Raw genomic sequence first — 20,332 nt, forward strand, 5'->3', positions numbered from 1 at the left:
GAAAACCGAAAAAAAAGCAGCATGGACTGTCTCTATTTAACAGGGTCCAGCCCGGGGAAAAAGAGCAGCTTGGGACAGCGGCATCCAGACTGGATTATCCCTCTTCAGCGGCATCCAGACTGGAAGAAAAGGAGTGTGAGGCCATTGTCCCAGTGGAGGTGCACGGCGGGACTGGGAGGAAAGAAAAAGAAAATGAAACGAAGAAAAAAGGAAGGCCTTGCGCTCGGTCACGGTCCCATCCAGGACGGGTGCTGGAAGGTCCTCCCCTTGCGGGGCTCTGCTCGTCCCTCCGGGGAGGAGCTCAGTGTGTTTAAAGAGCCCCACAGCTGCCGCTTGTCATTGATTAGCCAGGACAGCTGTGATTGCCAAGGCAACTAGTCTCCCTTATTCCAGGGCTTCGTCTCCACACTGGACACACCCCTGCGTTATGCCACACAATCTCACAGTGCCTCCTATGGGTACTTGTGTGCTGTTAGGTCAGCTTCTACTGGAGCTGCGACAAAAGCTTAATTAAATGAGTTATTAGGCAGACAGCAGTATTGTCCTGTTCTGTCTGTGCTCTGTTCTGTCTACTGGTGCTTTACACTTGTAAGAAATTGCACTTCCCATTTTGCTCAAAGTGAAATAAAATAAGAAAGTTAAAATTGTTTAAAAATCAATTAATTACATTTCTGTATCCAGAGGGACAGCAGACAGACTGTCAATAATTTGGCATTGCTACCTGCTAAAACACTTTCTGCTGCCTCCCACAGCCCTCTTGAAATCAAAACATCGAGTTTGTCTTTCCTCCACCCCTGCTGGCGGTCAGGAATGACGTTAAACAATTCTTAAACAATTTCAGAGCTTATTAAAATCCAATCCCATCTTATTTCAAAGCGACACTTTCGGTTTGCAGTGTTCCTGCTCTGTGCATCATGCTGCCCCTGAAGAAAAGTGATGGTTTCGCAGGGGTTTCCCCAGCATGTCTTCTGGACACGGTGTGGCCAGCTCAGCTCAGCCCTGCGACAAAGACAGCATCGCTCCACAGTCTAAATGTTGTGTTTCTTTTCTTCTATCTTCAGCATGAAATAAACCTTTACTTGTTCCTTTGCAGATGTACTGTATTATGTGCAGGACATGCCTGACATACAGTTTTTCAGAAGTCCCTCAACCTCTATGCCTCTACCTGGCGTTTTATGTCATCGTGTCTTCATTAAAGCGAAAAGCACATTTTCTTCAACTTTATTGCTTGATCGGTTTTCCAACGGTGAAAGTTGGCCTTTTCAGTTGGCCCTAGAAATACATAAAATCTTGTTTGTTCTTTACTTTACTTGAGCAGAATTACACTAATTCACTCCCCCTTGTACCTTGAGCTTTGAAAGCACCAAATGGTGAAAGACTTCACCACCTCTTCTGTATAAAAATTAACATTCAGGTTGCGTTTTGCTCCCCTTCACTGCTATAGATTTGGAATACGCTTTTTCACAATTACTGGAGGTTTAATATAAGTTTTTAAATACGATAACACTCGTTATACTGCTGGATTATAAAATGGGAATTTTAGCCAACCTGAGAGTAAGCCTGTGTTAACTGAGGCACTGCGGAGTTCGGGGATCCGGCTCCTGACTGTACTTACGACATGGTTGACAGTAAGTGCACAGAATGAAAACACTGTTTCGAAATTAAGATGCAAGCCGAGAATGATGATCACACAGCATGTATTCCCCGGTTAGCTGTGAAACTAAATATAATCAGGAAAAATCCTAGCGCACCACTTTCAACATCAGTATTTTGTTTATTTCATGCTGTTTGGGGAAACTCAAGGGATCTTGAACTGTCAATCTTAATCTAAATTCTCACTCTGCGTCAGTGCTACAAGCCAAACAGGCAGTTTAAAATGGATGGAGGAAAATGTACCTTAAACATTTTTCAAACCAATTTACCTGATAGAGAAATACATGTACAGTATGTATTACTATATAACAAATATATATAACAAAACTATCGATAGCTTTTGTTCAGAACATTAGGATGCCAGTCTTTATCCCTGGCAGTCCTCAGCTCATTTATAAACCTAGGAATTAAGAATATTACTGTAAAAGCTCTCTCTCTTTCTGTTAATAGTCTGTAGCACAAGAGAACACTCTATCTTCTGAGAAGGGCAAAGCTCTACAAAAAGTAAACTTAAAATGAGCTACTACATGTATTACAATGTTAATGGCCTTGTTTGTCTTAAAATGAATGTAGTTTTATCATCCCTTCTCCATGAAGCACTTCTCTTGCCCAGTGGAATATTAAAGTTTATTGTCCAAATTAATATTTTAGACTTGCTGTCTGGTGTAACTGTGGTTTCAGAGGTCACTCCCGTCCTCATAGTTAAAGCTAACTGAAGGAAAGGCAACAGGAATTTGTCAGTATTGCTCTTATTGCAGTAAATGGAGCGAAGATCTGGCAGGGCCCTTGGTACTGTAATCTGCCAGTTCTCATGTTGCAGTCTATATTTCTCGGACCGGCAGAGTACAGGGCATGTAACTCTCCTGTGTGTTAGCCCACCCATTATATTCTGCAAGCAGCTTCTTCTAGCTCGGTGCTTCCTATTTTTATTAACGGTTTATGCCTTTACTACCTGCATACAATCTCTTGCACCTATCTACATGAAAGGTCACGTACCAAGTGTTTGTCCAGCCATTAATTTTATCTAAATCTTTTTGAGTAGCATTTGCTGTTTCTACACTGTTTGCTCATCCTCCTATTTCAGCATCATCTGCAAGCCTGACTAGTTTATTAACGATGCCAGAACCCAGAGAGCAGTGGTCCTGGTACAGGTCCCTGTGGTACGCCACTAATTACATCACCCTAGTTTCCGCCATCACCCCTTGCCCATGTTCTCCGTTTTCTGTTCATTAACTAGTTCTCAACCCAAACATATGCACAGGAGCACCCTGAATGTAATATCTACTGGCTGTAATTTAAAAATTAATCCTTTTTGAGGAACTTTAGCAAACTCCTTCTGAATGTCTAAACATACATGACCAGATCATGTGCTTTGTTTCTATGCCGAAAAGTACTTTCGGTTGTTTGTTCAATGTTAGCTTGGCACGACACACCTTTTCAAAATCCCTGATGACTGTTTCCTGGAATCCTACAGCGTGTTAGAATAGTGGCACAGCTACTCTCCATGGTGAACCACAATGTACAGTACGTCTTTTACTCAAACGTTTTCATTGTCTGTTTGACAACATTTGCTGTGATCTGGACAGCCTCTCTGTCTGTGTTTGGCTTAATGGGAGGAGAATTTCACTGTGTTCGGTGTGTTTGTCAGGGGTAGTTTTCTATCTCTGATGCTTTTGCTAGTTTGTCTCTCAGTTCTTTAGTAAGATGTTGATTGTGGTCTGCATGATTCCCCTTTGTGTTGAGAGAGCTGAATTCTTTTTAAAAAATGATGTTTTTCTTTATAATATACACAATGTCCCATCCATATCTTCCTATTTCAATATTATTTCCCTTTCCCAGTCTCTGCATATTTCAGATTGTGCTAGAATGACCAATTAATCCATATTGCCAATTACACAATCCATGATCTTCATTCCGTAGACTTAAAAAATGCAATTTATGTCATTGAATGCTCAATGGTCCAGTAATTTAACAAAACTACCACTTTAAAACAAGAAAAATTGACTTGATTTACAATAACAGGCTTATAAGGAATGTAGCTGCTTTCAGATGGAGGCCTTAATGCAGAACCTATTGTAAAAGCAGGAGTCAAAAAACAAAAAAGGCTAAATATATTACTGGTAAAGAAATCAAAACATTAGACCACTGTACACTGAAGTTGTAACACACCAGTACTGAATGGTGTCATGTTAAGCACTAAAAACCAAACAAAATAAATTTCAAGTTGGTTTCCAACATGGACTCAAGATAGCAATTCAAAAGCACACTTACATCAGTCTTAACCTGAGCCCAAGTTTAGCTGCTTCTCTAGCCAGCACGTCTGACAAGGAAAGATCCTCTCGGAGCTCCACGTCCAAGGTGACACCAGTGTGTAGTTCATTTAGTCTGTTACTTCATGCAAAGTGTGCTCATGGGCTGCTCCAGGGAAAAACCTAAAACATGCCACTCTTGCTCATAAAACAGGATGTGTAATGGCAAATACCTCAAACTGCATTTCCACAAGTTCCAAAACACAAGAACTATTCAGTCCTTCCATGCAACCCTGAGATATAACCCTAATATGTGCAATTACAATGATACTTATAGAAAACAGTACCCAGCCCAAGGAGCTGCTGAATCTAACTGAAATGGCGTTTGTAATTTATCAGCAGTTCTATTTGTTTTTGTGACACGGCTTTGGAGAGGCTCATAAAAAAGCAGCAGGGATCAGTTCTCCAAGGTAAACACAATCACAGCACATGTCTTATCAAATCCAGCAACAATGTAATTTCCTATCTCCTATGACAACACATTAATGGAAGCCAAGCACCCTTCTGGAATTACTGAGATATATTTCTGCATTTATCAGTACTGCTTATCCAATGATCAGAGGTAGATACACAGTGCAGGTCATTATATTGGTGCTGGGTACTAACACTCTGGAAGGCAGGCCTGGAAATAGCAGAGCTGTATCTAGTACTAACACAAGCCAAACACCATACTGCAGAGATGACACAGATACGAAGAGCCACCCTGACTTTTAGGAAATGAGTCCTTTCTTTTATTTACATTTGCATGGATTTTCCTCTCTTTTAAGGGAGACGGCTGACCTGGGTGATTATGCTAAGAAAGCACGAACTCCACTGTGCTACTGTGCTACGGCCCAGTCGAGTGAAACCCAGCTGGCTTGGGTTTCGAATGGAGCCAATCTGGAGAAAGGCAAGCTGGTGGCCAGGCAGCTGGAAGGCGAGCTGTGGCAGGACTGTACTCTGCTCTAAGAAGCCGTAGTGGAAAGTTACTTCTTCTGTTCAGAACCACTGATGTTAGTCTTGAGGGAGAATGACCCCTAGGTAGTAAAGAAGAGATGCTCCCTCAAGGCTAAACGGCTCATCAAGTTTGTTAACACAATGATACTAACTTACACTATAAAATTAACTAAAAGAATTAATGGAGCCACATTCTAATGAACATCATACAGACTCAATTAAGAAATAAGAAAGGGCTGCAGATTAAACTTCTGATTCTGTACTGAGATTGGATAAGAAAAGGCTTTGGTACTATACTAAAACAAGTGCATTGATAAACATGCACCGAACCGCACCTGTAAAAGGCTGCAGAAGGGCTGTGGTAATATTGACAGTGGGAAAAAACGCATTAGCAGCTGTAGCAGCGCCAGGAACTATTTGCAACATTGAGGGAATTATACCAGCAGATCTTCAATCTTCAGAAGCCCCGGAAAAGCCTTTAAACAAAGTTCGAATGATGGTGTGAAGCTGTAACAGAAAATCAGGGAAGGAGAATCTCAGGAGCTGTTCTCCAGGCTTCACAGTGTTCAGTGAGATACGGCGAGGAAGGGTTTGAATCAGGATGCAGGCAGCTTTTATTCAAGTTGCTCTCAGTAACAGCACCAATGTTTCTCTCTGTTTATATTCTGCTTGCAAACGGTTGTAAATGCCAATTACCCCCCAACACAATGCACCACTTTTCAATCAAATTAAAAGTCTTCACAATGAAATTCCCAATTTCTCCCAAACAGATTGCTTTGGTAGACTCAATTCTTTTGAGTGTTTCAGGTGACCTGAAAATGTGGCCGAATTACTAAATCCAGCATGTAGATAGAAGAAGAAAAGCTGAATGAGCAAGCTTGCACCTACTCAGGAAAAAAATAAGCTGGAAAATGCGAATGGAAAAAAATTCAATGAAAACTAAATGACAGTGAGAAATTAAACTATATTGATTAACTGAAACAATTATATTTCTCTACACCCATATAGAAATAATATTTTAAGATATAACATTGCCATAGGAAAAAGACTTTTTAATTCAGGGTTGGTTATATCTCCCTACCAAGACGAAATTCAGTGCGTCAAGCGTGTTGAATCTTCAGGTGCCTGTTTTCTGCACCTCCAAAGGCTGAGTGGGGTTTGTCACGTTTGCCCCTACGCTGCCGGTGGAGAAATAAGATGCCCCTGTGCTCGACATCTTGCTTCTTCACAGTCTCGGACTGACAAACACATGGCCCTCTCACAATTTGGAGCAGATTGTGTTTTCTACACCTAGACTCTGGACGCAGATGAGGGCTCTCCTGTGAAGATATTTTATACAAAGGAATTATTCTACTAACATCTGAATCTGAAGGTCGACTTTGGCAAAGATCACACATGAGCACACTTACAGCACATTCTCTCTAAAACACAAAGCAGAGTTTACAACACTGTTTATCCCCCTACAGTGCAGGACAGTGAGATGAGAACAAAAGTGCTCTCCCGGGTTTGAAATACACTTTAAGGTTTACCGTACACCGCAGGACAGTTAGTGGGCCAGAAACCTTCCACTTAAGACCAGAGAGACAACTCATTTCCAGTTGATACGGCTTCTGTGAGTAAAAACCACCTTAGCTGCACCGATAATGAGTATCTCTTTTCCCCAGAAGCCACTTCTCTGGAGCTTATCTGTCACACGGCTCCCATAACTCAAAATGATGAATAATCCTTTTTCCCCACAGCCGTTGGAAAATGTCGTTGTGGAAAGCTAATCCCGGCACCGCCCCTCTCCCCGGAGCGATGACATCGGGGTGCCCCGGAGGAGCACGGCGTGCGCCGGTGACGGCAGACACAGGACGCCCGGGTCCAAGTTTGCTGTTTTAAGCCGGGGGGGCGGCTGCATTAAAACAAGGAAATATTTTGCAAACTAATCAGGGGTCCTGAGAGATCCAGATTGATGAAGTTCTGTCTGTCAAAAGAGCTTATCCATGCCCGGAAACAAAAAAACATCTCAAGGCTGAACCCAGCAGCCCAGACTGCTAGCGCCTCCTGCTGGAGGACAGCCTCTTCAGCATCAAGGTGCGCCAGCACTTCTCTGTCAACGAGAGAAGCCCAGGAGGGTGTTTAAAACCGCTAAGCAAAACCAGAAATTCAAAGCGGTTTATCAGAGATGTGGCCATATTTGGCTGTCGGCTTTCAGCGTTGCAGCAATTTTAGGTTACCTCACCCTTTTTGATCACACATCATAATCTCACCCATTTGCTACAGACCAAGTTTGAAAGAGCCGTTGTGCTCCACCAAGCTCACTACACGCTAACATAAGGGCTGTGGCCATTCGGGACCAGACGCCCAGCCAGGCTGTCAGAGCCGATACCCTTGTTGCCCTCAAGACACAGCTGCAGGAGATCCTGTGATCCATTAGCCACTAACTACCAGATGTGTTGGATGGGCTGCATGGCCTCCGCTTGTTTGAAGCTTTCTTATCACATTAACAAGAAATTGCAGTTACTGCTGGGTAGAATGACTGAGCTGGAGAGCTTAGTTTCAGTGTTGAGCGTGAGGCTGTGCAATGCGTCTCTTCCAGATTTCTCTAGGGATTTTATAATATTCTATTTATCAGTGCCTAGAGGTGGCACTGGAGATGAGTGAAAGTTGGCTTGATATGTTTGGACCCAAAGGTCTCTTCATCAGTTACCTCCAGGAACATTTTCCCTTCAGGTCCCGGGGGAGGATGTTTCACTGGCAGCACAAGAAATTGAGATGCACAGCACTTAAATTCAGGTTCAATTTCAATAAAATCAGAAATGAGCAAACCCTTCACAAATAGTCCGCACTCAACCAAAATAACTTGTTCGGGCATTTCTTCACAAATGACGCTGTTTCAGTTTAATTTACAAATGAAGAAAAATCTTTCTGGCAAACCTGAGCGAGTTGTTCTGGTGTTGAGAGTGCGGACCATCTGTGAGCCGGTCGTGCTCTGAGATCTTCGCGCTGATATGTTTGAACAGATTAAGACCGAGTGTGATGGCAAATGTTTTATAAATGAAAAATACGGGAATACAAAAACAACCAAATAAATCAGAATCATTCTAGTAACACTGTCAGCACCCTGCCAACACAGACAACTTCTGCCACATTAACAGATTAAATACTTTAACCATGACTGTTAAGGCCTTTTAATATAACTTGTTAAAAATGTCATTGATTGTAACAGATGTGTGACAAAATTAAATTTCCTAAATTTTAATCTAAAATAGCACATGAAAAAGATCAGCTGTCATGACAACACTTCATACCGACTCATCACAGTGTAGTGAAACTGAAAAACACCAGCCAGATACACAGATCCTCTATAACCTTCAGGTAGCACCACCTTGGCTTTTTTTTGCTGTGTGTGACCTTGGATGCTTAACATGACACCTCTCCTGTTTGTTGTTTATGGGATCCAATCACAGTGAAAGAGGTGTTAGCATGTTAATACTCCTCTGAGGCCTTCAAAACTCTGTTAGCCTCTCAGCATGACTTCCTTCTTACATTGCACTGAAATTAAACTGAAAGAAAGCCTTGTGTATCTTTTTAACCTTTCTGTTTGTCTGGCCTCTATTTTCATTATCTTTACAGCTGCAACACTGGTTTTACCAGCTTCACTTTATGGCCTGAATTGAAAATCTCAGCATAATGGCTCTTCACATAAATTCTTTTTAAACCACAGGAGTCTAACTCTTAATTGAGATTTTGTGCAGACATTTTTATGTTACATCTTGACCACAAACTGCCTCTAGTTATCAAAACCCAACACAAGGGTGTAAACAGAGCCTGAATGACTCATTGTTTCCAGGGTTGTGAGTGTGTAGAACAAGCAATATTAAACCTAAATAATAAACTTCAGCAGATTTGGCCATTAAGTATTCAGTTTTTGTGAAGAAAAAGAGACACTCAGATGCACACTGACTAGAATAAACACAGTTATAAAATCTAGCCTGAACAATCTGGAACCGTTTACTCACACATGAAGCCAAGCCTCACTGTTCCTACTGTATATTTCCAGAACACACCCTCTCCTAAAAATACTCTGGCATGCTTTACCCTTTTCACTCTGCAGTACATATCAACTTCTTACAAGTAAAGGCACAGTTAAGGTGCCTCTAGTAAACGGTATGTTCTCCAAGAAAGAGGAAACGGTAAACTGCAATGAAAAGTTTGCAGAATTGACCTTTTAAATACCACAGGCTACACCCTCCTGTCTCTGTTCCTTTAGCTTTTGGTCAGGACACCAAAAGGCAAAGGCAGCACCGAAGCAGCAGACTGGGACGGTGAGTAACTTTTCCAAGACTGTAGCAGTAAAAGGTTAAAGCCAAAAGAGGTTTTCCAAACTACTGCAGAGACACAGACGCAAGCCAACAACATGGGAACAAGCGTTTCCTACCCTGGTCTTTGTGCTGATTGCCGTTTCCTCTGGAGTAGCAACTGTGCTCCTGTGTATCGCCAGCAGCCCCGAGTCCCAAGACGTCTGTCAGACATTCAACAGCTGCGAGCCATAAATTTAACTCTGGCCTCTGCGCTAACTAATCACGGGGAGATGGCACTGACCCAGAGAGCAGCGTATCATATGAGCCCCTGTGGTGAGCCTTCCTTTCCTCTTCATTAACAGGACAACAAACGTGTAGGAAGATAATCTCAGAGCTCCATATGCAAGTCCTACTTTTTTCTCAAACCTGGGAAGAGAGGAAAGCAGCAGCACAAAAGCAGTGAGGGATGTCTGACCCGTGAAGGAAGGGGCGGTGATGAGCTCACTGGGCTTTGGCTCGGGCAGTAACTCCAGATGAGTTTTTCAAGGGTCTTGTGACAGAGTCAAGCTGAACAAGGACTGTTTCAAAGAAGACTACAAAATGGAGGAGATTTTTTTCTCCTCACTTGTTAATTAAACTACTAGTTAGTTCCAAAGCGACATAAAATTGCATTAAAATATTCTTTCAAAAGGTTGGAAGATTTTCTTAAGATATGTTTTAACGGCCAACAGAAGAAAGAGGCTGCAAATTCATGATGGAAGACAGCTTTTAAAAAAAACTGTAATATTGTACTATTGAGTGGATAAATTAGCATATTTTTAAAAAAAAAACACGCAGATTGGAAACCATAAGCAGCAGGGTGTCCCATTCTAGAGTATCTAAATTGTGAAACTTTATGTTTTTAGTGGATTTTAAAAGATGTGACTGATTAAACAAACACTTGCTCCAATCCACTCTGTTTTACAAGACTGCAACAACGTTTCCTCTCCATTTCAGGAAAGGAGCTGGAGTGTGTTTCTATCTTGGGGAACGAGAGCCGCCCAGCCTGTGGAATCTGCCCTCTCCACTTGGCTCAGTGCAGACACACAGCGCAGTTGAAGAGTCACGACTGTGCATCGCTCTTACAAAGCTGCAGTGCCCAAAGGCTTTGTGTTTGCTGACTAGAGTTCTTCTGGCTGCAAGTCAAAGTAAACCATTCAGTTTAAAATAAGGACATCTTAAGTAAACTCAGACAGTTTTTTTTAATATGCAGCTGCTTTGAATCCCATCTCTCTAGAATTAAAATGTTATGTATTTACTTTGCTGCTGCATCAAATTGTTATTGACACTACCAAATTATACAGGACTCATTGAAAATATGAAACAGAGTGGAACACCTACCTATTCTCTGTGCAAATATGAAAAACAATACTGTAAACCTCGGTGGACTGCTCCAGTGCAATATCAAATTATGTAAAGAGCTACTTCACCTTCAGACAGAAACATCACACGTTGCCCTACTCCAGTGTCAACGTCAGAGAGTCCCCAAGCCATAACAGACCCAATTCACATTTAAATTTTAGGCCTAAATTAGGACACTGTACAGCATTAATTGACACCTGGGCTTTTCTGCACATTACTCCCAGCCGACACCAACAAAGGCTCACATAACAATAAAGCTGGGAAATGCATTGAAGATTGCCTCGTGAAGGAGGACTTAAAACACTGTCATCTGCTTCAGATCAGATTTTGTTAACTCAAAAGAGAGTTAATGACAGATGCTGAGTTCACATATTGCTGCATCCCTTCCTCTGTAAATCTGAAAACAAGTAAAAATCAACATCAGATGTCACAAGCACTTGAAAATAACATAACAGAATAACAAAACACTTTCTTCTTTCTTACATGTGTCACACTGTCCTAAATTAGTTACATGAGTGGATAGGAGGAAACTGCAAGAGGGGAATTTGCACCAACAGAATGCAAGTTGAATGGCTTAAACGTTCTTTCTTATTGGTGCGTACGAAAGTCTGGCTCATTCCACAATAACAACATTTACAAAAAGCCATCAGAACTGGACAGGTGGTAGACTGTAACACCACATTCACTTTGACATCCTACCTGCAGAAGTGACTGCTATAGAGTCCTCGAAGGCCTCAAAGCAGGGAATTTCAAACTGCACGAGACACGTCATAGGAGATCAAGACAAACTTCAAAATGAATGTCATGCTCCGACTCTATCCACGTGAGTAGGTCACCTTGCTATATCCCTGAGTGAAGGGATAAGAATGTAGAAACAGGACCATCTTTGCACTCACCTAGCATATGAACGGTGCCTATAACTTTCACCAAGGTTCTGAAATCTGCCATCCGTCACTGCAGTGAAGTTAAAAGCCCCTCTTATTGATTTTTTGTACAATTCATGCAACTTTAAAGAATGGGAATTGCTTTGAGAGAATATAAATTCCAGCAATAAAGTCTATTCTTGGCACTAAGTGTATTTCTTTTTTCAGAACCTAGATTTATATACCACATTTGCAGATTCTGACAGAAAATGATGATTAATCAGCATTGCTGCTCAATCACTCCATTTATGCCAATGGCATTGTATCATTAAAAAGTTAACTTAAAGTAATGGGCTTCTCAATTTTATTGGATCCGGATCCTAAGATGGATATGTGGAACTTTCCTGAGACTCTATAAAAAAATGATTTAATATTTTCTTCTTAATTTAATGCTTTCTCAAGACACATTGTTGTATGTGCACATCGTGCAGCTTATTTAAAAGGGTAACAATCTACTCCATTTGTAAAGCTATTTGATTACTGATTTATTTATCCCGCTCTCCTCACATACAGCAGGCAAACGGTTTGGTTTTTGTGTTGACCAGATGTAATTAACTTTATTTTGCTTCTGCAGATCTATTTTTTATCTCTGGAAAAGCCAGACAAGAAGAAAGAGTTAAAGCCAACCTAAAGCCCAAGAGAGTCCTCCCGGTTTTATTGCTGATTTTTAACAACTATACATGACATACTATTTTCTCGGGAGCAAACAGTAGGCTCAAGTCACATGAGAAAAGATGCAGAGAGTTTCCTTCGCTCCAGAACAGGTTGTTCTGAAAAATACCAAAGAAGACGTCTCGTCCACCGAGAGCTCATGGAAGGAACCACGTGTCTGATGGAACATGAGCAGACTCCTAGGGAGGAAGCCATCACAGAGGACACTCTGTACCAGAAGGGAATTGCAGTGTCCAGGCTAGTATACAGGTCGAGTGTAGCAGCAGGAATCAGAGACTTTGGGGTCACACAGATGACTAAATACCTGGCAGGCAAAGACAAAGCAAGCTGCTGTAACAGCAGACAGAATACAGGAGAATACACCTAATAATTACAATCAGAATAAAGGTGATATTTATAGATGCAAGGCTGTATGTCACATCTTTGAATATCACCTTTAAGCAGTGGAATAAAATTTTAGGCATTTGAATAAAATGAAAGAAATGAAAGCTTATAAAATACAGGGATTAAAGCTCTGCACCTAACAACTCAGAGCACAAGCAGGAAATATGACAATATGGACAATATGACTCAAACACTATCACAATGAAGTGTGTATATTCCTCTGGAGACAGGCTGCCATAACATCTGCAGCTTTTAAAAGCATTTGTCAATCATTGTCAGGTAATACAATTATGAACTACTGCATTCTAATAAACTACAGTTTCTTTCCAGAAACCTAGGAGAATGTTTTGCACAGGTGTCAGTTAGGTCAAGACCATTACAAAGACAGTAGTCTTCATCCAGATTCAAAAGCAGAATGAATACCTGGAACAACAATCTTTGCATCATCTTATCAGCAGATATATACAGTACAGTCCCAAACATCTTGCTTTACACAACACCTTTACGGTATTAGTAAATACTAGTGTTAATGTTACTATCTAATGTTCTTTTGTGCACCTCTGGAATACCTGCAAGTCTTTATCATACCCAGGGAAAAACATGTTTACTGCAATAAAATATGAGTGACGGAGACTGATAAGCTGTGAGCAACAAGCAGACATCCAAGATCTAATCTTAATTTATTTACAGAATAGCACAGCGGTGAAGCAGCACTCTTTTATTGTGGGAACATTAAATAGAACAAGAGCATGTGTGACCCAGCCAAGAAGGAAAGTGCCGGACGTGTGTGAAAGGGGAGCCCCATGTCAAAGGTTATTGCCTTGTTTATTTTTCAAGCTCTCGGTACGACTGGATCTGACCAGGAATTAGAAATTGAGATTAGTTTAAAGAAGAATAGAATAATATACAGCGACTGAGGTACTCTCTAAAGGGAAAATGTAATCGTATTAAAGAGCTTTGTCAGTTGTGTCGGCAATCCACAAAACTGATAACCATAAAATACCATTCATTTGGGCTCTGCTAAAATATTAGGTTTTTGTTAGAAGAATTATCCTTTTACAATTTGGCCGTCGCAGCGTCTCTTGCCTCTGATTATCTTTTTCTATGAGCTACGATAGATTAACTTAATCCCTCTGCAGATTGTTTAAAAAAGAAATGAACTGCTGAAGGTGGAAGGTGTCAGGATGGCTTTTCTAGTTTAACACTGAATAAGTCTGCAAGATCTCAATAAATGTGAAACTTTGATGGTATTAGTAAACATTTCTTAAATTAAAAAATGTTAAAAATCTTAAAACTATACAAATTCCAATAACATCTGAACATTCTGTTTATGCTTAATAAGTAAAGATTTCTAGATTGATTTTTCCTTTGTCTGTTAAGAATATAGAATAACCATCTTCCCCAAACTACTGAAATGCTGGAGATCAAACTCAGATTTCTTTTTATAAAAAGTGGAAATACAACCTCTGTTCCACAAAATTAATTCTATGAATAGTGTTTCTTGAAAGTTATAGACAGCACAAACTGATCTCAATAACGGCCTCTGGGGGTTTTCAAATCTCAATAACCATGCATCAGAAAATTGCAAAATGCTTTAGAAAATGCTTTCTATGTAAATATTTGCAACCATAATGGTACTTTGCTGCCTGGACTTTTAGATATGAAAGAAAGAGGTAATAATTTCTATTGCAGCTTCTCTGTAAAACAATTTAACCTCATTGGAGGTTTCCTTTATTGGTCATTTAAGGAAGCCCGTTTGCTCATTCTACCGACTTCAATAAATCCATAGACTGCATAACATAACTCACTCTTCTTCGCTGTAAATGACACCGCACAGACTTGCAACATCCAGACGTTTTGTTTAGGAATAAAAAGATTATAGTTTTGAGATTATAGTGCTTTACACAGCATTAATATTCCAAAAAAGACTAGGCACAGACACGTTGACACACACAAGGAGACCCAAGACGTCGAGTGTTGCGGGAAAATGATGATTAAACATGCAGTCCGAGACCCTGAACTTCACAGAGGCTCTGCAGTAATGAATCACTCATCTGAGGAAGAAATGTACAGTGTCTGGATTCATTCTCTTGAGGAACAGATGAGCCAAAGTACAAGCTACACCTGTGAAAGCAGTGGTCAGTCAGCTCATAGTTGTGTCCGATTGTGTGCAGGTCTGAATTATTTTGTGTGGTTACTTTCTCATTCTTCCTTTCTTATGAATTGTAGCTCCGTGTTTCGGCAGCATGCTGGCTCCTGAGTGATGAAAAGATGCCTGATTATCCAGGAACCCTTCAGTGTCATTCTTACACAATGTAACTCTGAGCTCCCCTACCCTGTCAAATCAGCTTCCACTTAAAGTATAGGCTGGTTATGGAAACTTTACTCCCTAGAGATTCTGACAGAGAGGTCAAAATAAAGATATATAGAATAGGATTAAATGTTGACTTTACTCAACACTTAAAATCTCTAGTAAAGGAAATAAATGGCATTATTAAACACCCACAGCATATACAGTATAATACAGACAATGACAACAGAAGTGAAGACTCAAGTTTTGTGCTTCAAATTCTTTAACCTGCAAGCTTCTATTTTTACCCTACTTATCAAACTATGGCTTATTCTCAAAAGGGCTGTGTGTTATGTGTTAAATATAACATTGTCATATTTGTCCTGTCTAGTGTATTAAAGTTGCTGTTTATGTAAGAGGATAATTTTAACCATCACATTTTAATTCAACCTCAGCTCATCACCGTTTCATGTAAACGATGATCTTACAGAAAAGTGACCCCTGTACCCACTGCTCATCAAACTAGCACCTTCCTCATGGCCTGAAATCAGAAGCTGAGGCCATACGAGTGGCTTCTAACAGTGCTGTAGGCTGATTTAACTGCGTTTCTTATGGCTTAAGGAAAGTAAAAGTAGGTAGATAGGCAGGAACACTGTGCAATCATTGCTAAATGAGATTCTTCTCCAAATGTTTAAATGAAAACATCATATTCTGATGTAAAATATACTGTATCCCTGGTGCTCCCTAAGGGTAATACTGCAAAAAAGCTGCTTCAATCAAATACAATTTCAACTGAGAAGAAACTTCAGCGTTTGTAATGAGGGGCCATGATGCACTGACGGCATCACCTCTCTCACTCAGCTGCTGCGTCCAGATGTTTCCTTCCCCGTCTACAATCAAAGCTTCCATGCAGCCCAGGGAACAAAAAGGGTTACAGCCAAAATAGAGGGGCTTTCAAACCCACAGCTAGTCAACAAGAAAGAGCCCTGTTTTTTCACCTGACATGCACGGAGCAGTGCCTGTCCTCGGACAGGAGTCTAGCAGAGGCTCTAGAAGACGGAATGAAAGAGCATCTTGCCAGAGAAAGACAGGGATTGTTGCTGGAATTCGCCTGAGCTGGTCACACTAACATGAAACTGCACACATCACCACAAGGCTGTGTTTTGGCACACTCAGCAATAATAACAATAATGATCATGAATGCTTATTAAATCCCGGTTTCAGTAACAGGATTCAGGAGGTGAAGTAAGTGGCGGATGATTAGGCAGGAGGGGGTGGTGCCTGGGTCCAGGAGGGAAACAGGAGTGCCAACCAGGCTGCCTGACTGCAGAAAAGAAGGAAAGGTCAAAAGGTCAAAGTTAAAGGAAGCAAATGCAATATTTCAGCAGTGGAAGCTCTTCAGGTGCGTCCTCTTTCACTTGAAGAGGCTCCGCAGCTGAAAGGCTGTGCATCTCTTTCCCCCTTCTGGATCCACTCCCACAGCGACGCCGCTCCTCACCCGAACCTCTGAAGAAAGGAACCGCCTGCTTTCGGAGGTGGTCCAGAGTCGAGGGCTAGGAGGAGAAGCACAGTCCAGCCAATCAAATGGACTGAGTGGCGGCAGGCTGTACCCCTCTGCACGGATCCAGTCCCAACCGGCTCAATCAGAACCAGCTCGTGAGAGAGCCTCCGTGCACTGCCTGATCAAACGGATCAGAGGGGAGGCCACATGACAGGTCTGCAGCTCCAGCTGATGAACTCGCCTCTCAGCGAGCGCCTCTGGGGCTGTGGATTGACATCCAATTCGTCTCTGTGCCGCTGTCTTGACAGCAAAATCACTGCACCTGCGATTAAGGTATTAATTGTTTAGATTACTAAGGAAAATGGGAAACTGAGGAAGCTGTCCCCTCCCCAGCTCTGTGAGGATGGCTCAGGCTCCACCTTTTCTGAACAAAAACGAAGCCCTCAAACAATGTGTATCGGCCCGAGTTTTTGTTAAATAAACAGGTGACAAAACCTTACTATTGCGAACACACCAGCTACAAAGGAGAGGAGGCATTGCAGCCTATCCAACTTGTTCGTCTCCGAGTCGCGATCCGAGGATCTCACCCAGCCACCTCTAAGAAAGATGCCAAGCTCCACCTGACCACAATACAATATATCCTTTATATCCAACAATCCTTTATCTACCCAGATACGTAAACTGAAAATAAATTTACATAGACAACTTAGTATTTGGGTATTTGGAGGTAATCCATTTATGCAACACAACATTTACCGGAAAAGTCTGTGAGAAGTCCCTTGACCAGCAGCACAGCACCCCAAAATAGAATCAAACCTGCAGCTCTTCAATTAGATTGGATTAGAAATTGTGATAGGAAGATCACATCTGATGAGAACTGCTGCAGTGTAAGGATATACTGTATATTTTCCAATCATTTCTAGGCGACCTCTGGTGGCTGGTGGTGGTGATGGCGACCACAGATTGTGCAGAAGCAGCCAAGCCAATTTCTGGTTTTGAAGGGCTGGCATTTCCACATGGTTTCCTGGCCTTTTTATACCACCAGCAGTTGAGGAGCTGGGTTGGTCCAATTAAAGCGACACAAGTTACCTTAGTTCACTGAGAGCTGAGCTGTAATGTTTGCATGTTGACACCCCAGCGCCCCCCCCAGACAAGAACTGGACAGCCTCAGAACGACAGCTGATGAGCTGGACCCTGAAATGCATTCTGCCCCTTGCTGCTATTTGACCCCACAACCTCATCCAGGCACTTCCTGGACTGGCTCGTTCCCTTTGGGCCGAGACGTGCCCCCTGTCCCCGGAGTCCAATGCCCTTCCATGTGCTCTGTGAATCGTGTTTCACTGTGGGCTCTGAAAAAGACCACTGTGGTGACTTTGCTGGCGAACTCTGAGGATACTTGGATCAGCTTTTTCTTTGTTCAAGACTCTATTTGTTCAGTTCCTTTGGCTTGTCAATAAACAACAGTCCTCTAAAACTGGGGAAGCATTTGTTTGCTCTTCTCTGGGCTGATCTAAGACCAGCAACCTCTTTTTTAATGTAGTGACCAAAGTCATACACAACATCCTAACTGGGGTCTTACTAGTGCATTTCAGCACAAGATCGAGATGTATTCTGTCAGTTTGCCTGCCTTTCTTACCGCTTCCCCACAATTCTGTGTCAAACACAAAGACCTTGGCTACTCGGTGCGACTATTGCTGCTTTATTAAAAAATTGAACTGGCAAACCTATGATGCGTACTCTCACAGCCTTTTTAATGTCTTATCTATATCTACTAAATTCCACTCCTTTTATTTTCCGTAGTTTCGCCCTTCATGCTGCGATAAAAATAATAGATAATGAGTTATTTTTCACTTTTAAAATGCATTTAAAGATTGTGTAATAACCCCTTCCTTTTCGTCAGTTTTGTTTCATTTTGCATCACCGAATTTAGGACTGAACTACACAAGTTATAAAAACCCAAATGATTGATTCAATATTTGTTATTGAAACCCATTCTTCCTATAATGCCAGCATTGAGCGCGAACACGGTAACAGTGCAGAATTACCTGCCTGAAATATACAACCGTAAAGTGATGACACCACATGATGAATAACCTCAGCTTAAAATCTATTAAACTCATTTAAATTCCTAATGCAATAAACTGTATAGGGCTAGTAAAGTGATCTTATGAATTCAACAAAATAAACAAAGCATAGGGAGAAACGGACGTGTGCCAGCACCACAAACTGTGTACAATATTGCCAGAAGTTGGAAATACTTCGGGCAGCAATTTACCGATCTGAAACCCCTAACTTGAAAAATGACCCTGGCTAGGAACAGAGGCTACGGCGTACGTCATGAAAATACAGCCCATATTCCTGTTTTCAGTGACTTGTTTCTCAGTTTGTGCGCTTCATACAGCGGATTTTAGCGCGGAAAATTTCTGCCAAATCAGCCCAAAAACCCGAAACAGCACAGGACCCAAAGCAACGTTGTGTGGCCGCTCTGAAATGCGCAAATGAGTGGCCACACAGCTTCTGCCGTGGTATGGACGAGGTCAGGCTCACCATAAACTAAATTAGGTGTGTACTGTACGTTTTAATTGATTTTACTGCATAAAGCGCTGTGGTCTATTCGCGCAGCAACTTCACAACTTCATTGGGCAAAGCAAAATTCCCTTTCAGAACATGACTCTATGACGAGATACAGTACAACTCTGAGAAGCAACAGAGGGTCGAGATCCCTGGTCTTGGGTGAAGGAGACGCTCACAAGGCACTCGGACGAGCGAAACATTTGATGTAGCCTCTGAGCTAAAATATGAACATTTGAAAAAGAACGACCACACACCTGGTACTACAAAAGATGCTTTGATAAATCCATTCATTGGAAATTTTAAATACATTTTTTACACAATTAAAACATAACGATATATACTGTAGAATGAATATCATATTCTGCTGGGTTTCTAGATCTTGTGAAAGTTGCTGCTTTCTGTTTAAATTAAGCTAAACAGCCACATTCTCAGGAGAGGTCGGGAAGCGACAATTCCCAATATCAGTCCCGGAGCGCAGTTTGATTTCCTAAGAGTCCTGCTCGACTTCAGTTGTTTTTTCCTCAACAACAGACTGAAATAGGATTTACAATCTTATGCCGCTCACAAACAAGTCACCCTGCTTCCCAGATTGCCCAAATGCTTTACGTCTGATCCACAGTAACTCAGCCTTAACACGAATCTCGTAAAACAGAAAAAAGCTTACCTGGACAATGAGATCTGACTGGAGAATATACCGAGATGCTTCTGTTCGGCACAGGAAGACAACACCGTGGAACTGTGACTCATTAGTTCAGGCGTTAGTTCGACCACTTAGTTGGATGCCTGAAAACCATCCGGCGGACTTTTTTTTATTGGATTTTAGGTAGAGAAATAGCGAAACACAAGCAAACAAAACCTCACGGCTTTACAGCTGTGAAACGCTGGCAGCTTTGACAAAAGCTTTCTGGGCTGCACCGCTGCCAGAAAGAAGACCCGAGGTTTGTGAAGGAGTAGCCCAGCAGTCTTCAACTTAATGAGAGCATACTAGGAGAAACAGATACCTCCCGGCGGCGACTTGTTTTAATAATATGAATCCAGGAAATATCCCTAAAACAGTTCAGTGCATTTATTCGCACGTTTTATTAACGTTTGCACTTTCTAATGTTAAGCATCGCCACATCGCCGAAAACGCAGCGTTGCGTTATTACAACAGAAAGAGAACTAATAGCGCAGCACCTCGCTCGGACTCTGTAGACTGACGGTACCGTATATATGCTAAGATGAGTGAGCATTATAATCAAGGAAACGACACATTAGCGTTAGACTGACAAATCCACCACATTTATTTCGTAGGTATCATTCTAAAGAGCGACAGAAACACTGTGAAACTAATTTATGTTATTGCGATGCTTCTAGATGATCCTTGTGCGCCATAACTTTGCATATGTACATACAGTACATTC

General features: G+C 41.6%; 1 protein-coding gene across 5 annotated transcripts in view; it reads right to left on the reverse strand.

Annotated features, from left to right (window-relative positions):
* Positions 1-20,089, reverse strand: part of sgcg (sarcoglycan, gamma) — a 65,670-nt gene extending 45,581 nt beyond the window's left edge. For 2 of the 5 annotated variants that reach the window (XM_015341459.2, XM_015341458.2), the window contains exon 1: positions 19,594-20,089. The gene's annotated coding sequence lies outside the window, so the exon portion shown is untranslated. The other 3 variants (XM_006627727.3, XM_015341457.2, XM_069189820.1) reach the window with 2 other exon arrangements.
* Positions 20,090-20,332: the final 243 nt, after the last annotated feature.

This window comes from Lepisosteus oculatus, chromosome 5 (genome assembly GCF_040954835.1).
Source record: "Lepisosteus oculatus isolate fLepOcu1 chromosome 5, fLepOcu1.hap2, whole genome shotgun sequence".
Classification (NCBI taxonomy): domain Eukaryota; kingdom Metazoa; phylum Chordata; class Actinopteri; order Semionotiformes; family Lepisosteidae; genus Lepisosteus; species Lepisosteus oculatus.